General features: G+C 43.6%; 1 protein-coding gene across 4 annotated transcripts in view; it reads right to left on the reverse strand.

Annotated features, from left to right (window-relative positions):
* LOC116812068 (zinc finger protein 107) overlaps positions 1–18,343 on the reverse strand; it is an 81,013-nt gene that overhangs the window by 44,960 nt on the left and 17,710 nt on the right. The window lies entirely within an intron of this gene.

The following is an 18,343-nucleotide window of genomic DNA, read 5'->3' on the forward strand; positions in this document are numbered from 1 at the left end:
GTCGTTCATGCCTGTAATCCCAGCACTTGGGAGGCCAAGGTGGGCAAATCATGAGGTCAAGAGATTGAGACCATCCTGGCCAACATGGTGAAACCCCATCTCTACTAAAAATACAAAAATTAGGCCGAGCGCGGTGGCTCACACCTGTAATCCCAGCACTTTAGGAGGCAGAGGCAGATCACCTGAGGTTGAGAGTTTGAGACCAGCCTGACCAACATGGTGAAACCCCATCTCTACTAAAAATACAAAATTAGCAGGGTGCAGTGGCACATGTCTGTAATCCCAGCTACTCAGGAGGCTAAGGCAGGAGAATTGCTGGAACCCAGGAGGCAGAAGTTGCAGTGAGCTGAGATTGCTCCACTGCACTCCAGCCTGACAACAGAGTGAGACTCCGTCTCAAAAAAAAAAAAAAGAATAAAAAAAAGTATAGGATAAAAGCTAAATATAGACAGATGAGAGGGATACAGAAAAGAACAGTTTAATGTGGTTTAGAGAAATTTTCACTGTATTTATATTTACTTTTTTGTGACTTGTGGGAAACTACTGGATCTGCAGGAATAGAAAACACGTTGCTAAATGGAATGTCTCTGCAAGTACTGGTTTTAATAAAAAGTTTTTAAAATTAGGACCCTAAAATGCATACTTTTTTTCCCATTTATCTCCTTGTGGAATTCGGAAATTGTTAGCACCCACTCCAGAAAGGCACCAGCCAAAACTCTGATCTCTTCTAATCAGTTCTGTGAGGCAAGACTCCAGGGTGGGGCCAGACCTAAATAAAGCCTCCAAAAAGGGTGAATCTGAACAGAACTGCGGCTGGGAGTAAACCCTATATATTACTCTGCTCAACCCATCAACTGTATAAATATACTAATTAGCCACCTAAATCTCCTGGGGTTTTCTAGGGTAACTTTATTATAAGATAAATATGTATTCTTAGCAAAGTAAAAGAAATAAAAATATTTAAAACTCTTGTGTCCATAAACATTCATTCAAATGATGACCTCAGAAGTCACAACAATATAAAGAAAGTGGCCAAATAAAGCCCACAAGTTTTCCCACACATCTATTCACTTTGCCAACCATATGATGCTTAATTCAACCATGTATTCAGTTGCTAGTCTAGACTAACAGTTCCTAGATGGTAGGGACCATGACTGCTTTATCTATTTTTCTAATGGCCATATGAAATGGTAGCAATTAGTTTATCTGCTTGAGTCTCCAGACCTCCTCCTTGTTTTTCACCCAACTACCAGGAAACTGGGAAACTCTCAACTGGATACCAACCAAAGACATCTCTTGTATGAGGGGAGGAGCAAACACAGGATGACTCATCTCTCTTACACTGAGACAGAGGCAGAATTAACCACTCTTGTCAACCTGACACAATTCTGCTCTGGACATCCTCAAATATCTCAAAGATGCCTAGGTGATTGTGAGAGAGTTCCCAGTGACCCTGGGCTGATGGCCCAAGGATAAGGCAGGCAGGAGAGACTCAGGCTGATTCTAAATAGAAAGTGGAACTGCCACAGTGGAGCTCCAGATTACGGGTCCTGATTAGCTAGCTCTTGGGCAAAAGGAAAGACAAAAATACTCTAGTCCAGTATTACATTTTACAGGTAAGTATAATTGTGATCATGACTCGATACTTTGTGGCCTTCATCTCTCACCCCTAAGATGCTTGTTTATGCTTACAGAATCTGTCAACAGATTCTGTTTACACCTGGATCCTCTCACATAACTGTAGCAGGTCACAGATCTGAAAAGTTCTAAAAGCAACACTCTCAAAGGGAAGCTTTAAGATGTCTATGTTGACATCTCACAATGCAGAAAATGCCTCCTGTTGGTTTTCTGTACATTCTCGATCCAGAGTCTGGCCCTGTCTTGTAAATACCAGGAAGAGGCCAGATCTTATGTACAGATTCTAGGTGGGAGCAGCCTGCCTCTGCATTCTTGGGTATTACAGCAAGTGGAGTACAACCAAAGGAGAGATTGCCTCATAGTGGCTGCTCTAGCACATTCTAAATAATATGTCTACTTAAAAGGAAAAAGCTGAAGCTACAGGAATGTAAGTAGAGAGTTTATTTGAGCCAAGACTGGGAATTGTAAAACCTGGGATCAAAGATTCACGTTGCCAGGAATCTACACTTTGATTAGCACAGCTACAAGTGGATTTGTAAAGGCGAAAAGAGAAGCAAAGAGGATGGGCTGATACAAAGTTGTTTGTCAGAAACTCTCATTTGTTTACATAAAAAACCATTGACTATTGATTGGATAAACATTGTTAAGCTATAGGGTGTGGGTTACAGGATCCAGTGTGTCATTATTAATTTATAGCTACTTGTGGCAATAGCAAGCAGTTTCAAGAGATAAATTCATAGCTCAAAGAACAAAGAAATACATAATTGTGGTATTATTTTAATGTCTCTGAACCTTATAACTAAAAGAATTTGCATTTCTCAGATAAAAGGTTTTATTTTTTTCTCAAATCTTAAGACCCTGATTCAGAATTTGGAGCTGCAAATTTAGTTCCTGGATGGGTGCAGTAGCAGTAGGTGTCATCCGCACATTTGTGGGTATTTTAAGAAGAGGAAGGGGTTGGGTGTGGTGGCTCATACCTGTAACCCCAGCACTTTGGGAGGCCGAGGCAGGCAGATCACCTGAGATCACGAGTTTGAGACCAGCCTGGCCAACACGGTGAAACCCCGCCTTCCACTAAACATATAAAAATTAGCTGTACGTCTTGGTGCGCGCTTGTAATCCCAGCTACTCAGGAGGCTGAGGCAGGAGAATCATTTGAACCCAGAAGGTGGAGGTTGCAGTGAGCCAAGATCATGCCACTGCACTCCAGCCTAGGCAACAGAGTGAGACTCCATCTCAAAAAAAAAAAAAAAGAGGAGGAAGGGAAAAAAAAATGGATATTCTCTACTTAATGCACACATGTTACTCTGGGTTTCTGGGTCCCATGATCTCTGAAGCAGTTTCTGGTCTAAAGATACAAGAGTCACTCAAAGAGGTAAAATGGTTAATTGCTGCCCTGTGAAGTATGTAGAAATCTGGCCTAGCTCTCTAGAAGTGACTGTTGAGGACTATAACACCAAATAGACAGAGACACAATTCTGCCTGCATATTTAGGGGACAGCATGCATTTTGCAGCACAATCGTGAGTTGACTGGAAGCCTGAAAGGAAAAGCCTCCTCTGGATTAAAGCTTGGTTGGCACCATATATGTTTATATCATGTGTAGTAATTCTAAACAGTGTTTGGAAAATGTAACTAAAAGAAAAAATTTCTCCAGCTCCAGAGTAACTCCACAATGATAGAACAGAAAGAAAACCGTTTTATTACACAATTCAACCAGAATGTGACATGCATCACGATCTGCTTAAGAGACTGCAAAGACAGAAAGACGGTCACAATAATTAGTCCACAAGTAGAAAAATTTACAGCACATGTCATACATAGTTCATCATAAATTCACCTGGTAATTGGGGAGGTCATCCATATATGCTAATTGGTTATCATCAATGACAAAATAGACTTTTCACATCTTCATGACAAAAGGTAATTCTGCAACTTAAAGCTAGGTGCCTCCTGCTTGCCGTCTCTTGGTGGCTTGTGTCCTCTGGACTCCTACCATCTGCCACTGAGGCAGAGCCCCCAGCACACAGCTCACACCTGGCACCCTATATATAACCCCAATTGCCACAGCAGCACTTCAATGCCACATCAGAGAATGAAGCCTGAGCTGCAGGAGGAGAGCCTGCAGGCCTCCTGGGTAGAATTGCACCTTTGCAATAATGGGAATGGGTGCGGTGTTTAAGCCTCAGTTTTTTATTTATAATGGTGACATGGAAATCACTCTGCTGGATTTCCAGCATGAGTCCATATAGAGATAGCTCCAAGAGTTCTCACTGTGACAGCCCACCTCATTCACAGACACCATGGGATAGTAATAGGGCTTCCAAAACAGACACCCAATGCATTCAAGAGAAAAACAGCTCACTCTGAAAATGATTATATTGAGAGAAAAAAAAAAGAAGATAAAAGCATCTTAAGAAAAAAACTCAGATTAGGTATGATTGAACAAGTCAGCCAGAAAATATTCTCTGTAAAAACCCAAAGTGCACAGCTACCCTCAGTATGAAAAACATGAGCATTATGAATAAAGGGGGGCATATTCTCAGCAGAATTGTGTAAGTGTGTATTACAGCGTGGTCTGGATTGAAGACCCAAGCAGGCTTTGTGTGAGCAACGAGGCCATTTATTGACTTGGGTGCTAGTGGGCTGAATCGGAAAAGGGAGTCAGCCCGGAGGTGTGAGGGAGAGCAGTCTTTATAGGGCAAAGTGGCGGGTGAAAAATTACAACATGGTTTTGGGACTTGTTGACTCAAGAAGTTGATCGACCAGTTGGAACAGAAACCCATTATTCTTCTTTTGTGGTTTTTGGTTGTTGCAGGTTTTCTGGTTCCAGGAAATCTGGAGGCATATGTGCCGGTCACAGAGTTCTTAATGGCCGACCATCAATAACGGCCTGCTGGCAATAATACAGCCATATTTGTGGAATATGACATTCCTGTCTTTTTGTTTTAATAAGAAAAGAAGTGGACGGGGCGATGTTTCTCAGGGATTCTTCGAGCAGGACTTGGGGTGGCATGGACTCCTAACTGGGAAAGAGATCTTGGGGTGGGGGTGACATTGAGGGGCAGTTAGGAGTAGCATTTGTCGCATAGATTGACTGGTAGTAGCTTGAATGAGATTTTGTAGGAACTGAGAGGCTAGACGGAAGAGGCAGGGTCCAAATAGGAGAAGGAGAATGATGGAAATGAGGGGCCCAGCTATAGGGAGAAGCCACAACGCCCAGCTCCAAAGATTGGTGTGAAGAGTCTGAAAGACGTTGCCTGATTTTAGAAGCCTTTTCATTTAACCGCCAGGCAGCATCTCGTACTAGTCCAGACTGGTTGGTGGAAAAACAACAATCTTCCCCTAAAAAGGTGCATAGTCCACCTTTTTCGGCGGTTAGGAGGTCTAAGCCACGGTGGTTCTGGAGAGTTATTGCTGCTAAGGAGTCTATTTGGGATTGGAGAGTAAGGGTGGATTTTGCTATGTCTTGTAGGCTGTCTGAGAGATCCTTTGAGAGTGTATGATAGTAGGACAGGGAAGGGGACAAACCTGCTATTCTGGTTCCTGTGGCATTGTTAATTCCTAGTCCTATAAGCAAGGGTATTATCTGCACGGCCCTATGCTGATGGACTTGGGCTCTGACAGGGACTGGTAAGGTTTGGTTTCCAGGGACAATGTCAGTTTTGGGGCTTAGGAAGATTAGGGTATAGGTGCCTGTCCAGTTAGTGGGGAGGCAGACATAGGTTGAAGCTCCACACAAGAAGAATATGCCTTGGCTGGGTAGGCAGAACTGGCTGTGTATGTTAAATAGGTGTGTGAATTTGTTTTCATTTTCCCACACCCCTAGGGTACTTGCCAAGGCAGCCCCGGTAAGCGGCTGAAAAGGGATGTTTGGGATAAGCTGAGTGGCTCCCTGTGTTTTATTTTCCCATTGGAGGAAAAATCATTTTGTATCTACTAGGAGCCACTCAGAAGGGTAATCAAAAGAGGGGATAAGGAGGCATTCATCCGTGGTGGGAGTACTGCTGCAGGAGGTCCAGGCGTGAATGGTCATGCAGTGCGTATGCCTGCCATTACAAAACCTAGATTGTTTGTTAAGCAGAGAGGTGCTGATGACTTCTGGGGGCTTTAAGAAGCGGACAGGCTGTTTGAGTGTAGCCATTTGGGAGACCTGGAAGTTAATATAGTCAGTTGGGGCTTGAAGCTGCAAGGCGTAGTTGCACTGATGGAACAGTAGGTGACCTAGAGGTAGGCCTGATGACAGGTTGTGTTGGATGCATAAAGGGGCTTGGAAAGTTAAGACAGTGTTTGTAGTCACAGGGCCGTGTATGGGCTTTTCATTACTTGTTTAATGGGTGAGGCTGGACATGTAGGAGCGTAAAAGTTGAACTGCACGTCCTGTCAGGGTATTTTCAGTCATTTCCTTGATGGAGAAGTCAGCCAATGACTGCATATGTGGGAGTTGGAAGGGGCTTTTTCCTTCATTACGAGGGTGGTAGGTTAAGCTAGTAACTACCCAGTTTTTTGTGGGAATGAGAGTGGCAATGTAAGTGGTAGCTGATAGAGAAATGCAAAGCCAAAGAAGGGTTGGACTGGTTTAACAGAGAGTGGGTTGAGAGTTTTGTAGAGGTAATTAGGCATTACTGGAAGTGGGAGTGCGGCCATGCCAGGTAGCCAAAGGAGCAGGAGGGATAGATAAAGAGTGAGTAGGAAGGTAAATAGAGGCGTCTCATCTGGGGAGAAGTTATACAGAGTGCCCTAAAAGATGAGATCATCTATCCAGTTTAAGAGAGAATCTAAGGTGGGAGTTTGGGGATGAAACCAGATGTCTTGGCAGATAGAGTGGAGGAAGAGGGTGAAGCAGCAGGGCGGACAGGAGCAGGACATTTAAGTTTCTTCAGGGATTTGGGTGAGTTTTAACGAGGTCGGGGAGAGTACTTGCGACTTCCAAGAGGAGGAAGAAGGGTCAGGCTGAGTGTCAGATGGACACAGCTTTACTCTGGAAGGGTGAATCCACTGAGGAGGATCTTGTGAGCGGACAGCTGTTGGGGTACCATAAATGACCAGGAAGGGTCCTGTCCACCGAAGTTGTAGAGATCGGGGGGTTAAGCTCTTTATCAGGACAGGCTGTCCGGCCAGAGTGTCCTCATATGGCTGGGTATCCGGGGTGGGTCAAAGAAGTTTGGCAGCCTGACAGATTTCATTCCTAGCCTGTTGGAGGACTGGTAAATAGTCCCCAAGAAGACTGGTGTCTGGGATGAGATTGGGCCCGAGTAGAAAAGTACTACCATGTAGGAGTTCGAATGGGCTATACCTGGTAGGTTCATGGGCGGTGGCGCAGATCCGGAGAAGCACAAGTGGTAGGAGAACAGTCCAGTCCTTCGGAGTTGGAGGGTGAGTTTTTAAGAGGCCGTTGGCTCTTTCAACCTTTCCTGAGGAATGAGGATGGTATGGGGTGTGGAGATTCCACTGGATGCCAAGGGCCTGGGAAACTGCCTGGGTAATTTGCCTAATGAAGGCTGGACCATTGTCAGATTGGATGGAAGTAGGGAGGCTGAAACAGGTAATAATATCTGTTAGAAGAGAGGTAATAACTGCTGTGGCCTTTTCAGATCCAGTAGGGAAGGCCTCAACTCATCTGATGAAGGTATCAACCCAAACTAGGAGGTACTTATATTTTTTGACATGAGGCATATGAGTGAAGTCAATTTGCCAATCTTTGTGTAGTAGTAAACCCTCGGGCCTGATGTGTTGGGAAAGGAGGGGGCCTAAGAAAACCTTGGGGGTTGGTGGAGTGGCAGACAGAACATTGAGAGGTGATTGCTTTAAGGATGGACTTCCTAGCCGGGCGCAGTGGCTCACGCTTGTAATCCCAGCACTCTGGGAGGCCGAGGCAGGCGGATCACGAGCTCAGGAGATCGAGACCACGGTGAAACCCTGTCTCTACTAAAAATACAAAAAAATTAGCCGGGCGTGGTGGCGGGCGCCTGTAGTCCCAGCTACTTGGAGAGGCTGAGGCAGGAGAATGGCATGAACCCGGGAGGCGGAGCTTGCAGTGAGCTGAGATTGCGCCACTGCACTCCAGCCTGGGCTGGAGCAAGACTCCGTCTCAAAAAAAAAAAAAAAAAGGATGGACTTCCACGATGAGAAAGAAACACGGGGCTCTAGGAGGTGAGCCAAAGGCTTATATCCTACATGGAAGTGGTCATGGAGGGATGAGAGAATAGACTGCGCTTATGAGGCAGGAAGAAGGAACTTTCTATGATCTAAGAACCACTTGCCTTGTGAGTTGGAAAGGACTAGTAGAGCAGGTTTTCAGAAGAAGAGCAGTAGGTAGGGATGACAGATGAGAAAGAAACATACTGGTCTTTTGGAGCAGAGACTGGAACATCTGCAGACACTGAGGCATTTGCCACCTCTTTTGCTGTTTTATTGGCATGGGCATTTCCTTTAGTGATAGGGTCTGTTGGTTTTTGGCATCCTCTGCAGTGGATAACTCCAGCCTTGGCTGGCAGGAGAGCAGCCTTAAGGAGGGCCTTTATGAGAAAGGCAATGATAATGGAAGACCCTTGTGTGGTTAGAAAACCTCTTTCCACCCAGATGGCAGCACTGTGATGAAGGATGTGGAAAGCATACTTGGAATCAGTATAAAATATTGACGTCCATTCCCTTAGAGAGAGACAGCGTGAGTTAAAGCAATTAGTTCAGCTTGCTGAGAGGTGGTGGAGGGTGGAAGTGCAGCAGCCTCAATAACAGATGTGTGGGACACAACAAACAGCATAACCTGCCTTGGCTGGCGAAAATTGGTTGGGCCTTGAAGAACTACCATCAATAAACCAAGTGTGGTCTGGGTTTGGGACTGGAAAAACAGAAATGTGAGGAAAGGGGGAGGATGCCATGTGTATTAAGGAGATGCAGTCATGTGGCTCAGGACATGTGTTGGGTGCTAAGTGAAAGGCTGGGTTAAAACTGGGTCCAAGAGTAATGGTTAGCATGGGGTTTAAAATAAAGGGCGAATAAAGCTGGAGGAGATGGGAGGAGGAGAGTAGGTGTGTGGGGTGAGACGAAGAAATGAGACTCCAGAGGTTGTGAGCGCTATAGAGGGTAACTAAGGTGTAACCAGTGATTTTGAGGGATTCTAGGAGTATTAGGGCAGTGGCCACTGCAGCTCGTAAACAGGGCAGCCAGCCTAGGACTGTGAGGTCAAGTTGTTTAGATAAGTAGGCCACCGGTTGTGGGCCTGGCCCTTGTGTTAGGACCCCAACTGCACATCCCTTTACCTCTGCCATGTAGAAAGAGAAGGGCTGGGTGGAGTCGGGGAGCGCTAGTGAGGAGGCTGTCTCAAGATCTTTTTTCAGGGAGTGAAAGGATGAATGAGGGAAGGTTTTGGGGTCTATGGGGTCAGCTAGGTTGCCTTTTGTAAGCTTATAAAGGGGTTTTGTTAAGAGGGCAAAACCAGGTACCTAGAGGTGGAAGTACCCAATGATGCCTAGGAAGGAGAGAAGCTGCTGTTTTTGAAGGGACTGGGGTCTAGGAGATTAGGTGAATACGGTCAGCGGGAAGAGTGCAGGTGTGCTGATGGAGAATTATGCTGAGATAAATAACAGAAGGGGAAGAAATCTGAGCTTTAGAAGGGGACATTCGGTACCCTTTAGAGTCTAAATGCTGAAGGAGTAGGAGGATATTCTGTTGGGAGGATTCCTAGGAGGGACTGCAGAGAAGATCATCGACATACTGGATGAGGTAGGAAAAGGCAGGCTGAAAAGAAAGTAAGTCGCAGGCAAGGGCTTGGCTAAAAATAATGAGGGCTATCCCAGAAGCCCTGGGAAGAATGGTCCAGGTTAGTTGTTGGGATTGATGGGTGTCAGCGTCAGTCCAGGTGAAGGCAAAAAGAGGTTGAGAGGAGGGGTGCAGGGGAATGGTGTAGAAGGCATCTTTTAGGTTGAGAATGGAATAATAGGTAGTGGTGGACAAGACAGTGTATGGGTTTGGCACTATAGGATGGATGAAAAGTACAATCTGATTGATGAGATGAAGGTCTTGAACTAATCTGTAGGACTTGTCTGGTTTTTTGAAAGGGAAGGATGGGAGGGTTAATGGGTACTAAGAGGCCATGTTGTAAAAGGCGGGTAAAAAGGCTTTAGGCCTTTTAGGGGTGGTATAGGGATAGAGTACTGGCATTGGGCAGGGTAAGGATGGTTTGGCCTTAAAGGGATGATGAGGGGGGAGTGATCTGTAGTGAGGGAGGGAGAGATGATATCCCAGACCCTGGGGTTGAGGAAGGGAGACGCTAGAGGAGCTTGTGGGGATGGCGAGGGGTTGGGGAGAAGGGTGGCAAGGAAGTGTGGCTGTAGCCTAGGAATAGTGAGGGAGGCAGACAGTTTTGTTAGGATGCCTCGGCCAAGGAAAGGGACTGGACAAGTGGGGATGACTAAAAGGAGTGCGAGAAGGAGTGCTGACCTAGTTGACACCACACCAGTGGAGTCTGGAGAGGTCTGGAGGCTTTGCCGTCAATTCCCACAACAGTCATGGAGGCTAGGGAGACAGGTCCCTGAAAGGAGGGCAGGGTGGAGTGGGCGGCCCTCGTATCGATCAAAAAGGGGATGGACTTACCCTCCACCTTAAGAGTTACCCAAGGTCCATGATGGTCCATGGGGCCTCTGAGGTGTTCGGGCAGTGTCATTCCTAAGCCGCCAAGCCGAGGAGATCAGGGAAGGAGTCAGCCAGGGGGCTGTGGGGTTGAGCTCCAGGAGCTCTAGGGATGGCAGCTTGAGTTGGACAGTCTGACTTCCAGTGAGGGCCAGCACAAACAGGGCATGGCTTAGGAGGAACCCCAGGCTGCAGGCATTCCTTGGCCCAGTGATTATTTTTATGGCACTTGAAGCATGGCCCTGGAGGGGCTGCTGGGCACTGCGGTCAGGACACCTTGAAATCCCTACAGGCCATTGGTGTGGCTGGGGTTCATCTTATGGCGGAGGCAAGCATCTGTAATTCAGAAACACGCTGCCACCAGGTAGCTACCTCTTCCCTGTTACTGAACACCTTAAAGGCAAGGTTAATTAAATCCTGTTGTGGGATGTGAGGGCCAGACTCTAATTTTTGAAGTTTTTTTCTAACGTCGGGAGCTGACTGGGTAATAAAATGCATGAGTCGGCGTTCTGGCCCCTGGCCCTTCAGGGTCTAAAGCTGTATACTGTCTGAGGGTGGCGGCCAGACGGGCCATAAACTGGGCTGGATTTTCGTCCTTGCCCTGAGTGATTTCTTTTACCTTATCATAATTGACAGCCTTATATGCAGCTTTTTGGAGGCCCTCTACTAAGCAAGTGATCATATAATCTCGCCCAGCCATACCAGGAGATCCTGTTTGATAGTTCCACTGGGGGTCCTCACGGGGGACCTCCCTGGCACCTTCCTGGAGACCTGGCTCAAGGCGCCGGTGGTCATCTGCATAGGACTGAGCTAGGGCCCAAACACCCTCCCATTCTTCAGGAGTGAGTGTAGAAGTGAGGATGACATTTAAGTCACTCCAGGTGAGGTTAAAAGACTGAGTTAAGTATTGAAATTCCTGGATATATTTAGTGGAGTCTGACGGAAAAGAACCTAAATACTGGCTGACCTGAGACAGGTCAGACAGGGAGAAAGAAACATGAACTCGGACTATCCCTTCAGCTCCAGCCACCTCTCAAAGGGGAAATAGAGGGGTGGGAGGAGGGGGATTAGAAGTGGGACCAAATTGTAAGCCAGATCGGGTATGGGGCACAGTAGGGACAGAAGGGATATAGGAAGGCACGGTATGGGTAGAAGGGGGACTGGGGTCTGGAGAAGGGTTGGGACCAGAGTCGGACGGGCAGGGAGGAGAAATATCAGAAGGGTCTGTGGACAGGGAGGCTCGCTGTCGCCAGAGGGTGGTAGGGGAGCAGACGGGAGGGACAGAAGGACAATTTGAGACAAATCGCATTGCAAACAAGGGCTGGGGAGGGACCAAAGTGTAAAACATGCCTGGATGTATGGAACCTCAAATCATTTGCCCATTTTGTAACAAAAGTTGTCTAAGTCCCACAAAATAGAGAAATTGAAAGTGCTGTTTTCTGGCCACTGAGAGCCACTGTCTAATTTATATTGGGGCCAGGCCACATTACAGAAGAAAATAAGATGTTTAGGTTCCAGATCAGGTGAAAGACGGAGGGGTTTTAGATTCTTAAGGACACAGGCTAAGGGAGAAGAAGGAGGAATGGAGGGCGGAAGGGTGCCCATAATGAACAGTGGAGGACTGAAGAAACAGAGAGACAGAGAGAGAGAAACGAGGAGGAGAGCAACCACAAGGACCTTCAGCGGGTGTCCCCAGCTGGGTTGTGCAGTGGATGAGTGGCCAAGGCACATGCCCCTGTGGTTGACCAGTCACCTAGGGAAGTCTGTCTTCCCAGAGATAATCCATGACCAAAGTTAGATTTAGGAAACACGGACAGTGAGTGTCCTCTGCTCTCTAAGAAAAGGAAAGTTTGAGAAAGGATGGAGGTCTCTTACCCATCCGAAGGCAGAGGCGGGGCTTTTACAGAGCTGGTAGGAGGTACCGAGGTCGCGGGTAGGTCTCTTCAAGAAGTCGGGGGAAGGGGCTAGGGGACACGACTCCCAAAGGAGTTCCCCTATCCCGGATTTCAGCATCAAATGTGTGCTATGGCACGGTCTAGATTGAAGAGACAACCCAAGCAGGCTTCGTGTGAGCTCGCACCTAAGTGAATAAACAGCCTCACTGCTCACACAAAGCCTGCTTGGGTCGTCTCTGCAATCCAGACTACACCTTAACACAAAGTAAGGTTCCTCTTTCATCTCTGCTGCTCTCTTATCTTCTAGCCACTGAACGGGAGATCTATACTGGAATATGCCTGACAATTTCCACCAAAACATTATGATGAACAATTGGAATATGACTTTGTTAATAGAGTGGAATATATTTGAGCTTGCATCATGGCTAGCTGAAGAGCTACTATGGTTTTTGAGTGGCCACATTACCCTTGTTTATTTGTCTTGTAATAGCAGCATTCCACTTTAGTGAAATAAAAGACACTAAAATCATGCTTCCCTAATGTCTACTGAATAAACTAGTAAGCATATCATACTAATATCTACTGTAATAATTTGGTAGTAAATTTTCTTTTACATTGGATAAAATATATAAGTATAAATAATTTGGCTGGGCGCGGTGGCTCACGCTTGTAATCCCAGCACTTTGGGAGGCCGAGGCAGGCGGATCACGAGGTCAGGAGATCGAGACCACGGTGAAACTCCACCTCTACTAAAAAATACAAAAAAAAATTAGCCGGGCGTGGTGGCAGGCGCCTGTAGTCCCAGCTACTCGGAGAGGCTGAGGCAGGAGAATGGCGTGAACCCAGGAGGCGGAGCTTGCAGTGAGCCGAGATTGCACCACTGCACTCCAGCCTGGGTGACAGAGCGAGACTCCGTCTCAAAAATAATAATAATAATAATAATAATAATAATAATAATTTTAGTGTACTAGTCATAATGTACATAGGATTTTAAAATATTGTCTGTAACCATAATTCAATGAAAACACTTTATGTTTCAAAAGTATGAATAACAAAATTTAAATGACTAAGGGATTCATTCAAAGTAAATATTGTGGCCTTCTATTTATACTAGTGTAGAAAATACTGTTTAATTGATATGAATGCAGTTTGTCTACAAATGCTACACCTAACTATGCTAATTGTTCTGAAGTAATAAATAGAAACCAAAGAACAACTACATACTCCACTGTTCAGTTCATACACTGAACCTCGCTTTTGCAATGGAAGTATTTTAGCATGCAAATATTAGATAATTACGTTGGATAATCCGTTTTCTGTCAAAGGAATTTACTCAGCATTTTTTAGTCTTCATTATTCTGTACTGCTAAATTTAATACTATCTTTGTGCTCAACTTCTGTGTGCTCTTAAAATGAGCTTTGATTTAAACAAAACTGTGTCTGCTTTAAAAGATTAAAAAATTTTAAAAATTTTGCTAAAGCAAAAACAAAGCAATAAATCTGAGGTCTTAGATAAAGACAATCCCAAATCAAGAACAATGACCAAAAATTTATTTAGCTATTAATACAATTTGTGTATTTTTCAAAACAACAAAGACAAAAATCTACATATAATTTAAGTCCTTTAAGAAAAAAGAGATTAGCAAAATAGACTCCCTTATTTTCACATAGGAGAATAAAGCCTCTTATTTCTAATTTTTATTTTCTCCTACAACAGACAGGTCTCTGGACATGTTTTTGAACTCTTGGACATCTTTTTTTTTTTTTTTTTGGACAGAGTCTCGCTCTGTCACCTAGGCTGGAGTGCAGTGGCGTGATCTTGGCTCACTGCAAGCTCCACCTCGTGGGTTCCCGCCATTCTCCTGCCTCAGCCTCCCAAGTAGCTGGGTCTACAGGCACCCACCACCACGCCTGGCTAATTTTTTGTATTTTTAGTAGAGACGGGGTTTCACCGTGTTAGCCAGGATGGTCTGGATCTCCTGACCTCGTGATCCGCCCACCTCAGCCTCCCAAAGTGCTGGGATTACAGGCGTGAGCCACCACGCCCAGCAGAACTCTTGGACATCTTAATGTTGCACACTGTATGCAACTTAAAGAATGTTATTGGAAAAAAAAAACAGAAGAGAGAAAGGTGTTATTAAAAAAAAAAAAAAAACCAGCAAGGTGCGGTGGCTCATGCCTGTAATCCCAGCATTTTGAGAGGCCAAGGCGGATGGATCACCTAAGGTCACGAGTTCGAGACCAGCCTGACCAACATGGCAAAACCCCGTCTCTACTAAAAATACAAAAATTTGCCAGGCATGGTGATGCATGCCTGTAATCCCAGCTACTTGGGAAGCTGAGGCAAGTGAATGGCTTGAACCTGGGAGACAGAGGTTGCAGTGAGCCAAAATCATGCCACTGCACTCCAGCCTGGGCAACAAGAGTGAAACTTCATCTCAAAAAAAAAAAAAAATCCATGGGTATGTTAATCAAGAAGAATGACAAGACAAATCTCAATCATTATAGGAGGTTTTTTTGCCAAAGTTAAGGATGTGTGCCCTGGAGACAAATCTGTGTCTTTCTTCCAAGATGATTTTGAGGACTTCAAATTTAAAGGGAAAAGGGTGGGATATTGGTAAGTATACAATTTTCATGTAAGAAGAGGATAGAAAAATACAGTCATTCATGCCTTTGTCTGGTTCAGTGAATCTGCATTTTTTTTAACATACGATGACACAGACAAATAGGGCAGAAGAAAAATGCAGGGAACCTGAATTTTTACATAAGATAACATAGACAAAATGGGGCAGAGGAACAGATAGGCATCTGTGTCTGATGGAAAGGGGAGCGACTGAACCCATAAACTATCAATTTACATTTCTATGATAAAATTTTAACAGAATCACCTTGGGGTAAAGATGTGCAGCTCACTAGGAATTTTATTGTGGACACATGGGGGGAGGTACGCAGCTTTTCATCTTGTAACCATCTTATTTAGGAACAGGAACCAAAAGGGAAAGGCAGGTTTGTGTGACCCAGTTCTCAGATTAACTTTTCTCTTTGGCTTAATGAGTCTGGAGTCCCAAGAGTTAATTTGCTTTCACAGGTGCACATGAATAAAGCAATTTCTTAGAGATTTATAAAGAGACTTAGATTCTGACACAATAATGGTGGGAGACTACAACACCCCACAGACACCAATAAATCACTGAGGCAAAAAATTAACAAAGATATCAGGACCTAAATGTAACACTTGACCAAATAGACCTAACAGACATCTACGGAACTCTTCATCTACAAACTACATAATGCACATTTTTCTCATCACCATATGGCACATACTCTAAAACTGACCACAATCAGAAATAAAACAATTCTCAGCATATTCAAACATCCCAAAATTATACCAACCACACACTCAGATCACAGCCTGATAAAAATATAATTGAATACAAAGAAAACCACTTGAAACCATACAATTACATACAAATTAAAAAACCTGGGCTGGGCATGGTGGCTCATGCCTGTAATCCCAGCACTTTGGGAGGCAGAGGCAGGCAGATCACTTGAGGTCAGGAGTTTGAGACCAGCCTGACCAACATGGTGAAACCCTGCCTCTATTAAATATACAAAAATTAGCTGGACGTGGTGGTGCATGCCTGTAATCCCAGCTACTCGGGAGGTTGAGGCACAGAATCACTTGAGCCCGGGAGGCAGAGGTTGCGGTGAGCCGAGATCGTGCCACTGCACTCCAGCCTGGGTGACAGAGTGAGACTCTGTCTCACAAAACAAACAAACACCTGCACCTGAATGACTTTTTGGTAAATAATAAAATTAAGGGAGAAAAAGAAATTCTTTGGAACAAATGAGAACAAAGTACTGCAACACAGCTGACACAGTGTTAAGAGGGAAATTTATAGCACCAAATGTTCACATTAAAAAGTTAAAAAGATCTCAATTTAACAAACTAACATTATAAATAAAAGAATGAGAGCAGCAAGAGGAAACCAACTTCTAAACTAGCAGAAGGCAAGAAATAACCAAAATCACATCTGTACCAAAGGAAATTTAGACATGAAAAACCATACAAAAGATCAAGAACCTAGGAGTTAAATCTTTGAAAAAAATTAATAAGTTAAATAAACCACTAGATTCATGACGAAGACAAGATCCAAATAAACACAATTAGAAATGACAAAAGAAGCATTACCACTGACCCCACAAAAATACAAATAACTGTTGAAGTCTGCTATGAACACCTCTATGCACACAAACTAGAAAATCTAAAAGAAATGGATAAATTCCTGAACAAATACATCCTCCCAAGACTGAGCAAAAAAAGAAATTGAATCCCTGAACAGACCAATAACAAGCTCCAAAACTGAATTACTAATAAATAGCCAAGCAACCAAAAAAAGCCCAGGACCAGAGAGATTTACAGCTGAATTTTACCAGATGTACAAAGAAGAGCTGGTACCATTTCTTCTAAAACTATTCCAAAAAATTGAGAAGGCACTCTTCCCAACTCATTACATAAGAACAGTATCATATGATACCAAAAACCTGACAGAGATATAACAAAAAAAGAAAACTTCAGGTCAATATCCTTGATGACCATTTATGCAAAAATCATCAGCAAAATACCGGCAAATTGAATCCAGCAGCACATCATAAAAGCTAATCCACTATGATCAAGCAGACTTTATCCCTGGCATATAAGGTTGTTTCAACATACACAAATCAATAAATGTGATTCATCACATAAACAGAAATACAGACAAAAACCACAAGATTATCTCAATAGATGCAGAAGAAGCTTTCAATAAAATTTAACATCCTTCGCATTAAAATAATTAAAGGCCCTCAACAAAGTAGGCACTGAAGGTACATACTTCAAAATAATGAGTTATCTATGAGGAACCCACAACCAACATATGGAATGGACAAAACTAGAAGCATTTCTCCATGAAAACCGGCACAAGACAAGGATGCTTTCTCTCACCACTCCTATTCAACATAGAATTGGTAGTCCTCACTAGAGCAATCAGGCAAGAGACAAAAATAAAAGGCATCCAAATAGTAGGCAAACAAGTCAAACTATCCCTGTTTGCAGACAACATATCTAGAAAAGCCTATAGTCCCCACAGAAAAGCTCTTTAAACTGAAAAATAACTGAAGCAAAATTTCAGAATACAAAATAAATGCACAAAAATCAGTAGCATCCCTCTACATCAACAACATCCAAGACGAAAACCAAATCAAAAACACAATCTCATTCACAATTGCTACAAAAAGAATATTTAGGAATACAGCTAATCAGGAAGGTGAAAGATCTCTACAACAACAATTACAAAACACTGCTTAAAGAAGTTAGATATGACACAAATAAATGGAAAATCATTTTATGCTCATGGATAGAAAAGATCAAAATTATTAAAATGGCCATATTGCCCAAAGAAATGTACAGATCTATTATTTGCATCAAACTACCAAAAACATTCTGAGCAGAACTTAAAAAAAAAAAATACCTATTTTAAAATTCATATGGAACAACAACGAGCTCAAATAGCCAAGGCAATTCCAAGCAAAAAGAACAAACAAAGCTGGAGGCATTGCATTACCTGAATTCAAACTATATTTCAGGGCTACAGTAACCAAAGAAGCATGGTAGTGGTAAAAAACAAACAAACAAAAAACAACAACAAAAAACAGACCAATAGACCAGTGCAACACAATAGAGCCCGGAAATAATGCCACACACCTACAGCCATTTGGTCTTCTGACAAAGCTGACAAGAGGAATGCAGGAAGAATTCCATATTTAATAAACGATGCTAGAATAACTAGCTAACACTATGTAGAACATTGAAAGTGGATACTTTTCCTACACAATATATAAAAATCACTCAAGATGAGTTACAGATTTAAATGTAAAACTTAAAATTATAAAATACCCTGGAAGACTAACCTAGGAAATACCATTCTAACATAGAAACTGACAGAGATTTCACGATGAAGACGCCAAAAGCAATTGCAACAAAAGCTAAAACTGACAAATAGGATGTAATTAAACTAGCTATTTCACAGCAATGGAAACTATCAACAGACAAACTACAGAATAAAATATTTGCAAACTTTGCTTCTGACAAAGGTCTAATATCCAGCATCCATAAGAAACTCAAACAAATTTATAAGAAAA

Source organism: Hylobates moloch, unplaced genomic scaffold (genome assembly GCF_009828535.3).
Source record: "Hylobates moloch isolate HMO894 unplaced genomic scaffold, HMol_V3 SCAFFOLD_1, whole genome shotgun sequence".
Taxonomy (NCBI): domain Eukaryota; kingdom Metazoa; phylum Chordata; class Mammalia; order Primates; family Hylobatidae; genus Hylobates; species Hylobates moloch.